The sequence below is a fragment of the Dipodomys merriami genome, unplaced genomic scaffold, assembly GCF_024711535.1.
Source record: "Dipodomys merriami isolate MVZ:Mamm:240054 unplaced genomic scaffold, mDipMer1.0.p SCAF_4, whole genome shotgun sequence".
Lineage (NCBI taxonomy): Eukaryota > Metazoa > Chordata > Mammalia > Rodentia > Heteromyidae > Dipodomys > Dipodomys merriami.
Window position 1 is genome coordinate 14,796,334 of NW_027205603.1, and position 14,245 is coordinate 14,810,578.

Below are 14,245 nucleotides of genomic sequence, written 5' to 3' on the forward strand. Positions count from 1 at the left end.
ACATTAGTGGAAACCAGATGTCATATTCAAGTCAGCCCCTATTTTTCATGCAGTCAAGGTTCGCTGGTCTCTCACTTCTTAATAAACCAAAGATTGGCCAACACCTGTCGTTTTATCTTTTTATCATGAGTTAGAGTTGTTGATTTGCTGATTAAGGGTAGTACATTGAACAACTGTGCTCAGACTCCATATTCTGTTTGTTGATGATTGCAGTTTAAAAAAAATCATTAAGGAACATAAAATGTTTTTTTTACCTCCCTCTCTTAGTTTTAACTTCAAAAATTTTTGTATGACTTTTATTATTTATTACTGGCATACAATGCATGTTCCTTAATATCCAGAACCAATTTTCTGTCCTCATTTGTGCTGTCTATCCAGGCAATGGGTTTTTTTGTTTGTTTGCTTGGTTGTTTTTTGAAGAAACTAAATCATAAGCAAAAACTTTAAGCATAATTAAACAGATCTATGCTTGAACTTACAACATAAATCACTTATTGTCTTTATAAATAACTGATAGTAGCCAGAAGTTAAATATATTTTTAAGTTTTATGTTCATTATCTGGGGCCCAAATTTTGAGGGATTTTGTGTATGTGTGTATGTTTGTGTGTGTGTGTTTACTACTATAGTTCTGCTTCTCAGATTTTTAACCCTTCCTGCAGAATTGTATAGATGACTTCATCTCCTTTTTGACACTTTAAAAATGTCTTTCTGATTTTCATTTTGGGGATTAATTTCACTGTACGGTCTGCTTAGCCTGATGAATTCTCCCACACATTATGAAAAAATTGTACCTCTGCAGTAAGGGTTACATCAGTGTTTTTATATGCTCTGACACTTTCTCCAATTCCAAGAATGTATCACTGAGCAATTATTAAATCTGCAACCTGGTGTATGCCATGAGGTTTACAGGCTATATTAAGCAACAGATCACTTTTAGTCACAACTATGATTGTTTTTATTAAATCTATTCTTCTGGGACATTTGAATAAGGCAAAAGTCTACGTCATTTGTGGAAGGAATACAATTAATAGCAATGAACTGTCTCAAGTTAAAACTGAATTAGGCACAAAGTATTTTTCGGGAGATTTCCTGTTGCACAGACATTCGGTACAACAAATCATAGACAAGATTCTAATGCCACTGACCAGAAGTGACATTGCTGCAGGCAAAACAATGCAAACTTTTATTGTCATATGTCTCTGTGTTATGTTGGAATTGTTCTGCCTGCTACCTTACAAACTTTGCACCTGTTGATGCATTTTTGTTGCTACTCATCTTTATGTGATTTAGATCATTCAATCACACCACTGGAAAAGCTGAAACTTGTTCTGCATATTGACAATAATAAAAATAAAATTCTTTGGAAAAGATTTTACTTGTCTAACTGACTCACTCTACATGTCCAAGACTCCAATTATGTTTCTTCTCTCTCATACAAATACTCATTCCCTCCTCACACATTCTGCCAAATAAAACGTTCACTGCACATCTGGGAACGCCCCACCTAACCCACCTTTGTGCCAATCCTATCTTATAGAACCGTAGGGACCAGCTTCCTTCTGAAGACTGAAAACATTTGTGAGAACTTACTATAATTATTATTAGCAATTTCTTGATTGAACATTATATATGTATAAATATATATAATACCTAGCTTATGTTAGTGATAATGTTCTTTAAAAATTGTTTATTCTGGTCTTTGAGATGGAAGGAAATTTTCTTTTAAATATAAAAATAACATTTTATCCAAATATTTTATTATTTTTACTTTCTTCAAAGAAAGTAAACAAAGTAGTATTTCACAACTAAAATAAAAAATTGAGTAACTATTATCACACCATCCTGTTCCACTGGGAGAAATACCATTATTCCATCCATGCTACAAATATGCTCAGTAATGGATGTAATTTTTAATTATTTTATTAGTTTACTTCATGACAGTTTCTGGATTAAACTTTAACAGCTTGCTTATTGTGAGATCTGAACCAGAATAGCTCCTGCTTAAGGAATTTTGGAGAACTCAACCTTGAAAGAACAAGGGTTCCAAAAATTCATCTGTCTCTGTGTAGGATAAACATGTTCTACTTTTACCTAACAAAAGACTGCCCTGAAGTACACTGGTCCTGGAGTGGTCCATTCCCCTTCTGGAAGTCTACAGAGCCTTCTATTAGAATTTTTCATTATTTCTGAAAGGAAAGATTAGAGGTCACACACTTAGCAAATTCATTTTATTGAAAGTTGCCTAGGTAACTTCCTGTCATGGGACATTCGGTAAAGATTATTTTTTGTGCTTTACTTTTCATAATAAATGAAGAAAACGACATAACTGTAGGAAAAGGGAACAACAAAACATTATGTATATGATTATAAAACACACGGTGGAAAAGGAATCGGCAGAAACTCAGCTGTTACGTTAGAAGAGACTTTGGTGCTTCTGTCCCTCCTGTCTTGAGTTGTGGTGAAGGAGGGCAGAAACTTTACCTGTCCCGTGCAAACCAGAGATCCAGGGCAGTGTGGATCCCAGTTTTAAAGCAACCATCCTGACACTTAGCACCATAGCCTCCCCTTTCTTCACGTGAGGAATACAAGCTAAGGATTATCTTGAACTTGGCGCTCAGCTGCCCCAGGGACTCCTACCAGCTCCCAAGTACATTTCCACCTGAACCCTTGCTCTACACCTACACCCATCGCGTGCTCTCATCTTCTAGGCCAACCACATGAGAGCCGGCACCGCGGTCTACAGCAGTTTTCCTTCTTGCTTTTCAGAAAGATCTCCACTCAGCTGGTCACTGTCTCCTGCAGGCACTGGATGTTAGATGTTAGTCATCGTCTTTGTTCTGTTCACATTTTCTCTTTCCTTTTTCTTTTCTTTTGAGCTGGTCCTGTGACTTGAACTGAGTCTGGGCACTGTCTCTGAGTTTTTGTGCTTAAGTTTGGTGTGCTACCACTTGAGATACAGATGCATTTCCTTTATTTTATCTTTTAGTGTTTAATTGGAGATAGGAGTTTCATGGGCGTTCCTGCCCAGCTGGCTTCAAATCAAGATCCTCAGATCTCAGCTTCCTAAGTAGCTAGGATTACAGGCATGAGCACCTCACTGCCTTTTACAAGACACTTATTCCACTCAAACCACTTTACCCAGGATATTATAGATAGGTTGACAGATGATAGATAGATAGATAGATAGATAGATAGATAGATAGATAGATAGATAGATAGATAGATAGATAGATAGATAGACAGATAGATAGATAGATAGAGATATCACATTTTAGATTAAGTATATATATGCATATATACATATACCATACAATGGTTTTCAATGGTTTTCAATATATCCACATGTTTATGTGAATATATTTATTTGTATATAGATTTGTATATATATGCACATGTATACATCTTTATTCCAGCTACCTGTACTGTGACATTCCAAAGGCCACGTGGAGGATGGCTGTGTTGTATGGTAACATGCTACAGGTCACATGGAGGTTATCCATTTGGGGTTCCATCAGCATCCCATTCTCTGGATCCATATTACATTCACTTTGGAAAATGTCGGCCAATAGTAGACAGGGAAAATTTAGCCTGGTCACGGGCTTACTTATTCTCTTCTATCTAGATAATGACCTCAGTGTTCCTTTTTTAGAATCTATAATGACTAGTTAATAATTGACTGAAGTTTAATTATTAAAAAATTACACTTTTTTGATCCCCTTCTTTTGGACATGGTGATGATCCTGTATATGGTTTGAAATTTTGAGACTGTATTTTGTCTTTAATATTTGTTTATTCATTATTTTCTGGATTGTGAGACAAACTTATGGTCTTCTTGACTCAGGCTTCCAAGGGTAGGGATTACAGGTGTGACCCCCCCCCTCCACATACACCTAACCTGAAACTGGCCTTATCAGCACTTAGCAGAGAACTGACAAGGTGCTTGCCACACAGTTAAATATTGTCTAAGTTACATGAATTTCAGGTGAGTAATGAGAAAGCCAGGTAAACAAGGATAGTGCTTACCTGATCAGGAAATGCAAAAAAAATTCATGACTTTTAGGACATCATTCTTCTATGTAAGCATGTCAAATACTGCCTAGAACATAAATAAATAATGCAATTAATTCCATGACTTCTATTATTAAGAACTTAATTAGTACCCATTTGATTTTTGAATGTTAAAACCTCTATGAGAAGGAAAATTACAATAATAGAGATGACTATTATATAATTAAAATCATAGCATAAATAATTTGGTGTGCTATTCTACTCAGAGTCCCAGAGATGATTACAGGTTTCTCAGTCAATTCAGTGACCATCCCAAACTGTGCAACACTAACGTATTAGCCCAAGTGCATTTATTCTAGCTTTTACCAACCCAGGCGACTCTGATTTAAAGTCATGCATCCTAATGTGTTTTGACAAGTAAATTGCTCGCTTTTTTCCATGATAGCCAACCATATAAATAATGCATGCACTGTAATAGCTAGAGCAATAATGTAAAAGTCAACCATGAGAGCCCAGCCGGCATGTTAATGATAAAAGTATTCTAGCCTCCTCCGATGAAGGCAGCCACAACCCTAAAGGAAAGTCCCCACACCCAAGGCCATAGTTTTCTTCATGACACAACTGAGCCTGTGTCATCTCCACTTCCGTCTTTGATAGCCATACTTTTCATTTCCTACCTGTGTATTTCTTCTCCAGGGAAAGATCAAGGTTTGTGATAACTTTCTGAATTTTATAAAAAATACTTGATATGGGGTGCAGTTAATTTATAAATAGAATATGATAGAAGAGCATTGTAATAACAATAATTAAGGTAATTGTACAGAAGCTTACAGATCCCTGACTTCTTGTCCCATCAGATCTCTCATTGTCTGCATTCTATTGAAAAACCAGACCATGCAAGGGAAGAAATATATATCAACATTGATACTTCTTTATATTTTACTGGACACTTTACAGAAAAAAATTCTTCTTTATTATCTCTACCTTTTCCTTGAATGCACTTCAGTTTCATCTGAATCACAGGAATAATGAACAGACACACCATGCTGATTAACATGATTGTCGCCATTTTCATTATCATCATCATCACCATCATCATCATCCCTCTGCCTGGGTTCTAGATCTGCCACACCATTGTACTTTGGAGCTGCATACATAGTTTGATTTCACAGTTTCATAGATACAGAACGATTTGCCCCTGATTGAATGATACTTCCGTCATACACATTCCAAATTTAGATGAGATTTGATTGACTCTGAATGTTACACTTTGCCATTGATTCTAGAATGATCTGAGAAGTGTAAGGCTATAGGGTGGAATTCTATGCAAGAAGGCTAAACTTTTAGAGAACCAGGCACAGAATTCTGAATAGAAATGACCCTTGTCCAAATTTGTTTGCTGAAACTGAACCTTGAATGTGAAGATACTAAGAGGTTGAGCTTCAGGGAGACAATTTGTTCAATTTGTTCAGAAGGGCAAACTTTGTTCTTCTTTTTTCCAGTCCTAGGGTTTGAACTCAGGATCTGAGCACTATCCTTGAACCTCCTTGTGCTCAAGCGCTCTACCACTTGAGCCACAGAGACACTTCTGGCTTTTTCTGAGCATTTTATTAAAGAGTCACACTGGGACTTTTCTGCCTGGGCTGACATCAAACCAGGATTCTCAGATCTCAGCCTCTTTGATAACTAGAATTACAGGTGTGAGACACTGGCGCCTGGCCCAAAGCCCTTATATAAATGGAATTAACCTCCCTACAAATGAGGCTCTAGCTGTGTTCCTTCTACCATATGAAGACCCAGTAGCAAGGCATTATCTCTGAGCCTCAGATGTCAAGTCTACCACCATATTGATCTTGGATTTCCTTGACTTCAGAATGTATAAAATAAAAGTATGCTGTCTCTTTGTTATCTAGATTGTGGAATTTTGCTATAGCAGCCAAATAGACTAAGATAAAACTCTAATTTAAATAGTAGACTTTAATTAATAATTAAGTACTATTAATAATACATCAATATTGCCTCATAAAATTTAATAAACTACTACACAAATAAGAAATGTGCTGTGTTGTAACTTAAGTGCTATAACTTAAACATTAACATTTTCAATATAATTGTTTATATTTATATACCATAAATGTTTACAATTATGTGTTTGGGATGAAAGAAACACTATTACACATGCTAATATATATATGTGTGTGTGTGCATGTATGATATATATAAATACATATATTATGTATAATATATGTATAGGCATATATAATATGAATCATAACTAAGGACATCACCAGAGATGTGATTTTGTGAGATTTTTATAAATTATATTTAAGGGCTATAAAAATGTAAAACTGGGGCTGGGAAGGTGGCTCAGTGGTAGAGTGCTTGCCTTGCATGCATGAGGCCCTGGATTCGATTCCTCAGCACCACATAAGCAGGAAAAAAAAGCCGGAATTGGCACTGTGGCTCAAGTGGTAGAGCGCTAGCGTTGAGCTGAAATGCTGAGGGACAGCACCCAGGCCCAGAATTCAGGCCCACGACCGGATCCAAAAATAAAAAAATAATAAAATAAAATAAAAATGTAAAACTGTTGTTAGAATATTACCACAATTAAAATTGATATTTGCAATCATTTTGTCTAAAGAATTAAGAATGATCCAAGTAGTGAGATGATTGGAGTTTGTTCAACAACAAATTCCGATAGAAGTCATGACATAAATTCCAGATACACATAATTTACAGTTTCAGATAGAATATGAATTATCCATGTCTTCTGAATATAGATACACTTGGAAGTGGCTCTGTAGTTCAAGTAGTAGAGTGCTAGCCTTGAGCTGAAGAGCTGAGGGACAGTGCCCAGGCCCAGAGTTCAAGCCCCACGACTGACTAAACCAATAAATAAATAAACAAACAAATAAATTAGAAGCAGAAATAATTCTTAGTAAAAACAGATTGAGGACAATGACAACCTATAGAAAGAAAATGATGTTAAAAATTGAGCTGTTCTTACTCAATTCTTCATTAGCAAACATTTCTTAACAGTATCACACTTTATTCTTAGCTTGAAGTTATGAGTTAATTCCACTACTCTATTTCATATTCCATGTGAAATAATTATTATCATCCCCCTATTATGTCCTAATCTGTGCTAGGATATACAAAATACAGGATATAAGAAAATAAAGTATAATTTCTGTATATATGTGTGTTTGTGTGTATAGATATATATATCAAAACTAAAAGAAAATGGGGGTTTTAAAGACTGAATCACAAGGCCGATACTAAATAACAAGCAAAACTCAGAAAATTTATAGCTGACTTTTAACAATGTTATAACTATTTTTGAAATGTATATTCTCTGAGCTTGGATCATGTATCACACCTCCTACACATCTGGTCTGAACAATTAGTTTGAAATGACTGGCAGTGTACACTCATAGAAAGAGAGGTCTTCGAGCTTCATTTTTCAAAACTGCCACTGTAATTTACAGTGACATAATTTTAATTTTGACATCTTAAAACTGTCTCCATAGATTCTCTTTGACAATGTTTTGTTGTGTTTTGACATTATTTGTAGTGCTATTCCAAAGCCTTAGAGTTTGAATTCTTTGTTTCACGTCAAAGACATAATGGCAATCAATTAGGAGTTGTCATACTTTGGGGTTGGAAATAGTAACATGAGATTTGATTGATTATTTTTACTTAAGTGCCATGTAAAATAAGTCTTAATTGACTTACATAGCTTCGGTATCTAATTTCTCCTTTTACATGTAACCAAAAATTACTAAAGGAAATGGTTTTGAAATCTGTGGTTCCATTGCTGGTTTTTCAGTTTAGAAGCAAGGGCTCTTCCAAGCTAAAAAAAGGCAAATAATTTTCTCTAATTTTCCAAAAATACAAATGAACTCTTACAGGCAGGCACAGTACATTTTCATGTATGATTTAAATTACATTTTGTTATTCAAAGAGAGTATTCATTGTAGAACTATTTGTAGAGCTGAATGTTCCAAGATGAGGCTGTTCTCCATTCATGAAACCATCAGTCACACAAACCAAGACCCTTCCTTGTGTACTTACTTCATTGACCCTATGGAGTAGAGTCTTTGATGATCAAAAACAGGTGATACTAGTCAATATACATTATGCTCACAAACTGGCATGTAGAATTGAAATGCTTTGTACAACTACTTAATGATAATAAGATAAAAAAGGACATCAAGCGTGATGACTAATTCCATGTACAGTGATGAGTAACTCAGTATTTAAATTACATATGTAATTTAACTTATCTCTGATAAGTTGTCTCCATCTGTAGAATATGCTGTAACTATTAACAGGTTTTTTTTTATCGAATCAGCTTAGACAGGTTAACTGTGGTTTATCTTACTCTTAGGGAAATGAATCTTCTGATAATTTACGAGACAGTTTGCATGAAGATAGGTGGTGGTTCATACCTGTAATTTCAGCAGCTTGGAGGTGAAGATCAGAAGGATTGTAGTTTAATACCAGTCCAAGTGAGACCTCATCTTAATAAAGCGAACCAGGCAAAGTTTCAGCTTCCTGCAATCCCAGTGACTCAGAAAGCCACAGGTAGGAGCACTGTGGTTTGAGGCCAAACCTAAGCAAAGACCAAGACCAAGACCCGCCCTGGAAAAAACCTAAAGACAAAAAGCATAAAAGAAAAAACTGAACATGTGGTGCAAATAGTAGAGTGTGTGCACACGTACATGGCACAGTCACATATCAATAAATGCTGGCAAGGGTGCAGACATACGAAAACTTGATACACTGTAACTGTGAATACATTTCTTTGGTTACAGGAAATACAGCCCCTGCAGAGTCATTCTATCTCAATGATCAGGACTGTTCTAATCTTTGACTATTATAATTCTACTGAATACTCACCTGTACATGCACACATGCATGAGAGAGCAGAGTGAGAATTACAAACATCTGAATAACTGAAGCACCCCTCCAGATAAGAGGACAAAGACAAGTTCTAGAGTATATTGTCAAAATAAACTTGGGATGGTAAAGCAACACACAGAGTATAAATAGTATTTTTGAACACCATCCTTACCTGTTGTTTCTGTACCTAGATATTTATGCATTATTTGCACATAAATTGATTTTTAAAGCCTTCATTTTTCACTCTTCTATTTTTACCAGGTAAAAGAAGAGTTCCAGAGCCTCAAAGGCAGGAGGTATGCTTAAAGTGTATCGTTATTATTCAATGCAAGATGACATTTTTAACATTTAAACATACTTATTAAGACACTTGAAAATTAAATAAGTGAGTACTAACTAAACGTAAATGACAACATTTCCAAGAAACAAACTATTTTATCATTTCAAAAGTGTGATTCCATGTATTTTATTTTAAAAGCTTTATTCCTCTTTAGAGGTCTTGATATCGAGTCCATACCTAGGAATGATCTTAAGTTAGATGTTGTTTGTATATATGTGTCCTTATAAATTTGACTTTTTAAACACTTGGTTATACACTTGATTAGTTGTTGGTTGTCTACCATTTGTGTTTCTTCAAATGCACTTAATTGGACACGTGGTCTAAACAAGAAGAATGCTATCTATGAATTTTCTGAGGAGACATATTTCCTGTATCCAAAGAAATATACTTTGTGAACATAATGTGTTCGTCTTTGGAAAACACTGGTATGTAAAGGCACCATTAAAAGTATTCCTTTCTAGTTCTGACTTGGTAAAGATTATGCACACAAATGTTGTTCAAGATGGCCCATTTGAAAAGGAATAGTATCTGAAGCATTTACACATGTGTTTTCATTAATTTCTTCAGTCTTTTTTATTATCTTTAAGCAGTTGAATACAATGAGTCTTGATCAATGTCACTCTTTCCAACATTCTCACCCACCCTTCCCAATCTACCCCTTCCCTCACTCTTTTTAATTTTGTAGTCTATACAATAAACTCTCAACTGCATTCTCCTCATCTTCTCTTCATTTGACTATCTTCTCTTTTGTTTCCAGAACAAATGATAACATTGACGTTAGTATACAAATATGATGTCATGAATGTCTGTTAATCTAGAGATGGGGCATAGTTGTTAAGTATAATTGAACCCCTTCGACTAACATGGGCAAGAGTACTTTTGCAAGAATCTGATTGGACAATTTCAATTGACCCATCACAAAACACGGAGACAGAATGCACGTATGACAGCACAGTGGAGGTAGGAGCAATGTCAAGAGGGATGAGTAACACAACTCAGGTGACAGCAAACTTTCCAGTTCATAGGATGACAGATATATAGATTTACACCAAGTACAATTGGAGAGGTCCAAAGAAAAGATGTAAAGAAAAAAGAATGAAAACAAACACCGATCTTTTAAGTAGTTCAGTAGGAATACATTTTTTTGCATTCTCAATACACTATATTTCTATCATTTCTAATAATCATTTTGAGTGAATACATGAATGGAATTATTTTGGGAAAGAATCATAATGAGTTGCCAGGTACTCAGTAAAATAGAATCTCTTGGGGACCAATAGAAAGAAATTTGCATTGGAAAACATTTTAAAGTAAACCTAGCCTACATTTTAAAGTAAACCTAGACTACATTTTAAAGTAAACCTAGCCTTCAGTTTTTCTTAACCTGTACTGTTCAAATATCACACACACACACACACACACACACACACACACACACACACACACACACACATACACACACACATTGTATTTTACAGTAAAATGTACTGTGGTTTGTAAAGGTTGGAGACATTTGTACACCTGGTACACTTGTATTCCACCAATGTGTATGTGTGTGTCATGCTTGTTAGCCTACATCAGCCCTCAGTTTAAGTGGGAAACTGAAGACATATCAATGACTGCCCCATCTCAGTGAGGTTTCTGTGATGGGATTATCTTTCTGTGTGTCCAAGATGTGAAAATAATAATTCAGTAGTTTTAATGGCTTAATGTGACAATGCAATTATCCACAGGCAAAATTCAACCCGTCTCTATTATTATCTATTTTTTTGTGCAATCACTCAGTGAAACTTGACAGCTAGAATTGCTGAGGGAAGTTGTGATAACTAGAATAATAATTCTTCAACATTATGCATTTTGGCATTGGCTTTGATATGTGCACCTGCCAACAATTACTTTTCAGTCTAGAGAAAGGCATCAGTCTAATTATATGATCTGGTTGTAGAGAGGGCTCTTTGCCATCCCATCCTACCTCAGCAGATCAAAATGTTCCCAAATTCACAGGCGCAGTTCCATGAATACTTATTGACTACAAGTTATACTACAGTCTACACTTTGCAGAGTATGACACATAGCAGAGCTCAAGAAAGATTTACTAAAAATGATTATAAAGTTTGTATTTTGTCCAATCTGTTTCTCTCTTGTCCAATGTCTTAAGTTTATTCTAAGGAAGGTAAAAAACTAATCTCAAGCGAGGCACCAATGGATTATGCCTATAATCCTAGCTACTCAGCAGGCTGAGATCTGAGGATTGTGGTTTAAAGCCAGCCCAGGCAGGAAAGCCTGTGAGACTCTTATCTTTGGTTAATCACTAGGAAACCAGAAGTGATGCTGTGGTTCAAAGTGGTAGAGCACTAGCCTTGAGCAAAATAGCTGAGGGACAGTGCCGAGACCATGAATTCAAATACTGAAGAACTGAGATTTGTGATAAAATCTTTGCTCTGGATTTCATGGCTTATTTTATTCTTACCTGTAGCATCTCTCCTTTGTATGATGTAGTGATTGGTGATTCTAAGAGAGGATAAACTCTTTCCCAGTATGAAGGAATTCAAGGAATCTCAATTCTGGCCAAGTAGAAGTAATGAGAACATACTTGAAAATGGTTTGCCAGTGTCTTTATGTAAATATAACTTAATTTTGCTGCCAGTATGGAGGCATAAATTCAAATCCTCTGTCTCTTGCTCATGGTAGCTGGTAGCTTGAGCATGATTTTTAAAAAAGGAAAGAATTTTGGAGGATGATTTGAGAAAAGAGACAGTCTTGCAAAGAGAGGGATAAATTCAGAAGTTCAGAGCTTTCTTAAAAACTAGGGTAAATTGTTACCAGTGTGTCTTAATGGTTTCTACAAGTTCAAAATGAAAATGATATATGTCCCCTACACTAATGTCATAATAATCATGTGATTATTTTACTTTGCTAACCAAATGATTTAAGTGTGCTAAAATTAAATGTTCCCTTCTAATACTGAAGTCCTTCTGATTATTTTAATAACATGCAAATTGCACCTTTATGACTCAAAGTACATAATCACCTGAGTGTTCAAGTAATAAGTCAATGTATTAATTACATTAAAATGTATTCAATTAATTAAAGCCAGTTCCTTGCAATTATACATTCATGGAAATATTCTTTAGAGAAACAAGGTCATGATTGCAAAGATAGGTACTTTAGATAGTTCTAAGTGTATTTATGAAGTCCTTAATATACACAGATTATTTTCTGAGATGTTCCCTGAGATTTTGAATTATAAGCTGATGTCAATCAATTACTAATGGGATGACTTAAAGGAAGTTTTGATAACAAGAAGTAAACTTCTCCTTACAATTGTTTCCATGTTGGCCACCTGCTTTCAGAGTTCTGGGGTAAAAACTATGACACAGTGTGACTCAGGATGTGAGAACATGAGACAATTGAAACTCACTCAGGTCAGGCTTTCACTGGGTCACCAGGAAGAAACAGTAAGTACCAGAAGTTTCTGCTAGGTTCTAGAATTTTCTAATTTTCTGTGTGTCATTATGCATCTAATCTCTGAAAAGAAACAAAAGAATTACAGTCAAGGGTAGGGAATAACCTGACAGTATACCAAAGTAATTATGACTAATTAATAAGTAAGTAATTTCATCTACACCTAATAGTTTCCCAACTTACTTTTTTACTCTTTTACCTGGATTTAGGTGAGACCAAGAATGAGGAGATCATCACAACGGAATTCTATGCCTCCATCAGAAAGAATGACATTGCCCCATTTGTTAGGAAATGGAAAGACTTGGAAAAAATTATATTAAGTGAAGTAAGCCAGGCCCAAAAAAACACAGGTCTCATGGTTTCCCTTATTTTCAATAACTAGTATAAGTCTGAGACAGGCAGAAATGGTCAGATAAGTTGATGTTAGGCGAAATGCACCCCAAGAGAAGGACTCAATTTTTTCTTTCTTGCTATTGTTTCTAACATATTTATAAGATGATTTCTTTGTTGCTTTGTATGTCCCTCCTCCATGGTATAACCCCTGTTTTCACTGTATTTGATGTTGGTATAATTTGAGGAGGGGATGGCAACAAACAAATCATTTAAATAGGGATACAGGTGTACCCATTGCAACAATGAGATATACAAGATGTTATGTCAAAAAATGAACTTTACAACTTTGGCATGGCAGGGGGCGGCGAGGGGGAAGAGGAGATGAGAAGGGACGGGAAGGGGAAACAAAGGAAGAGGCAACAATGCTTGATAAGAAATGTACTCATTACCTTGCTCATGTAATTGTAACCCCTCTGTACAGTATTTTCACAATAAAAATAAAAACAAATTTAAAAAAAGAATGAGGGGATAGCATCAAAATTGCTTTTCTAATCACAAAAAAACAGCTGAAAGAACATCAAATTATTGAGTATATAAAGCATACCACGTTAATATTCATAAACCATTCATTATCTGAGGATTTTATATAAATAACTACTCAGAAGTGAAATAAATTTTATTTGAAATTAAAAGAAAAATCTTAACTTCAGCTTATATAAATAAATTCTTAAGGAAAAAAAGGCCCTAAAATGTATGTGTGCCCTTATGACATGTATCTGTCCAATAGTGATTTTAAAAAACTGGTGCTAGAAATAGAAATCATGGCACAATCATAAATAGAGCCTTTGCCCTGAAATAAGTTTCTTCCAAGTCACAGAGAAAGCCACACAATCCATAGAAATGTGGCAAGACTACAAGACACCCGTGAGAGTCACGTGTTTCTAGAACCAACCACAGATAGGTAGAACACTCCACTCTAGAGCCAACCACAGATAGATAGGTAGTATACTCCACTCTTGCTTTGTGTTTTATTATTCATTTAGACATAATCTATAATAGGCATGAAAGGGATGTTCACTAACAAACTGCATAAAAGTTCAATGGCAGGCTCAAACTCACCTATTCAAAGGGGACAAGAGACAAATGAGCATTCTTAGGCTGTGAACATCTTATGTATAGGTGCATAATTTGCA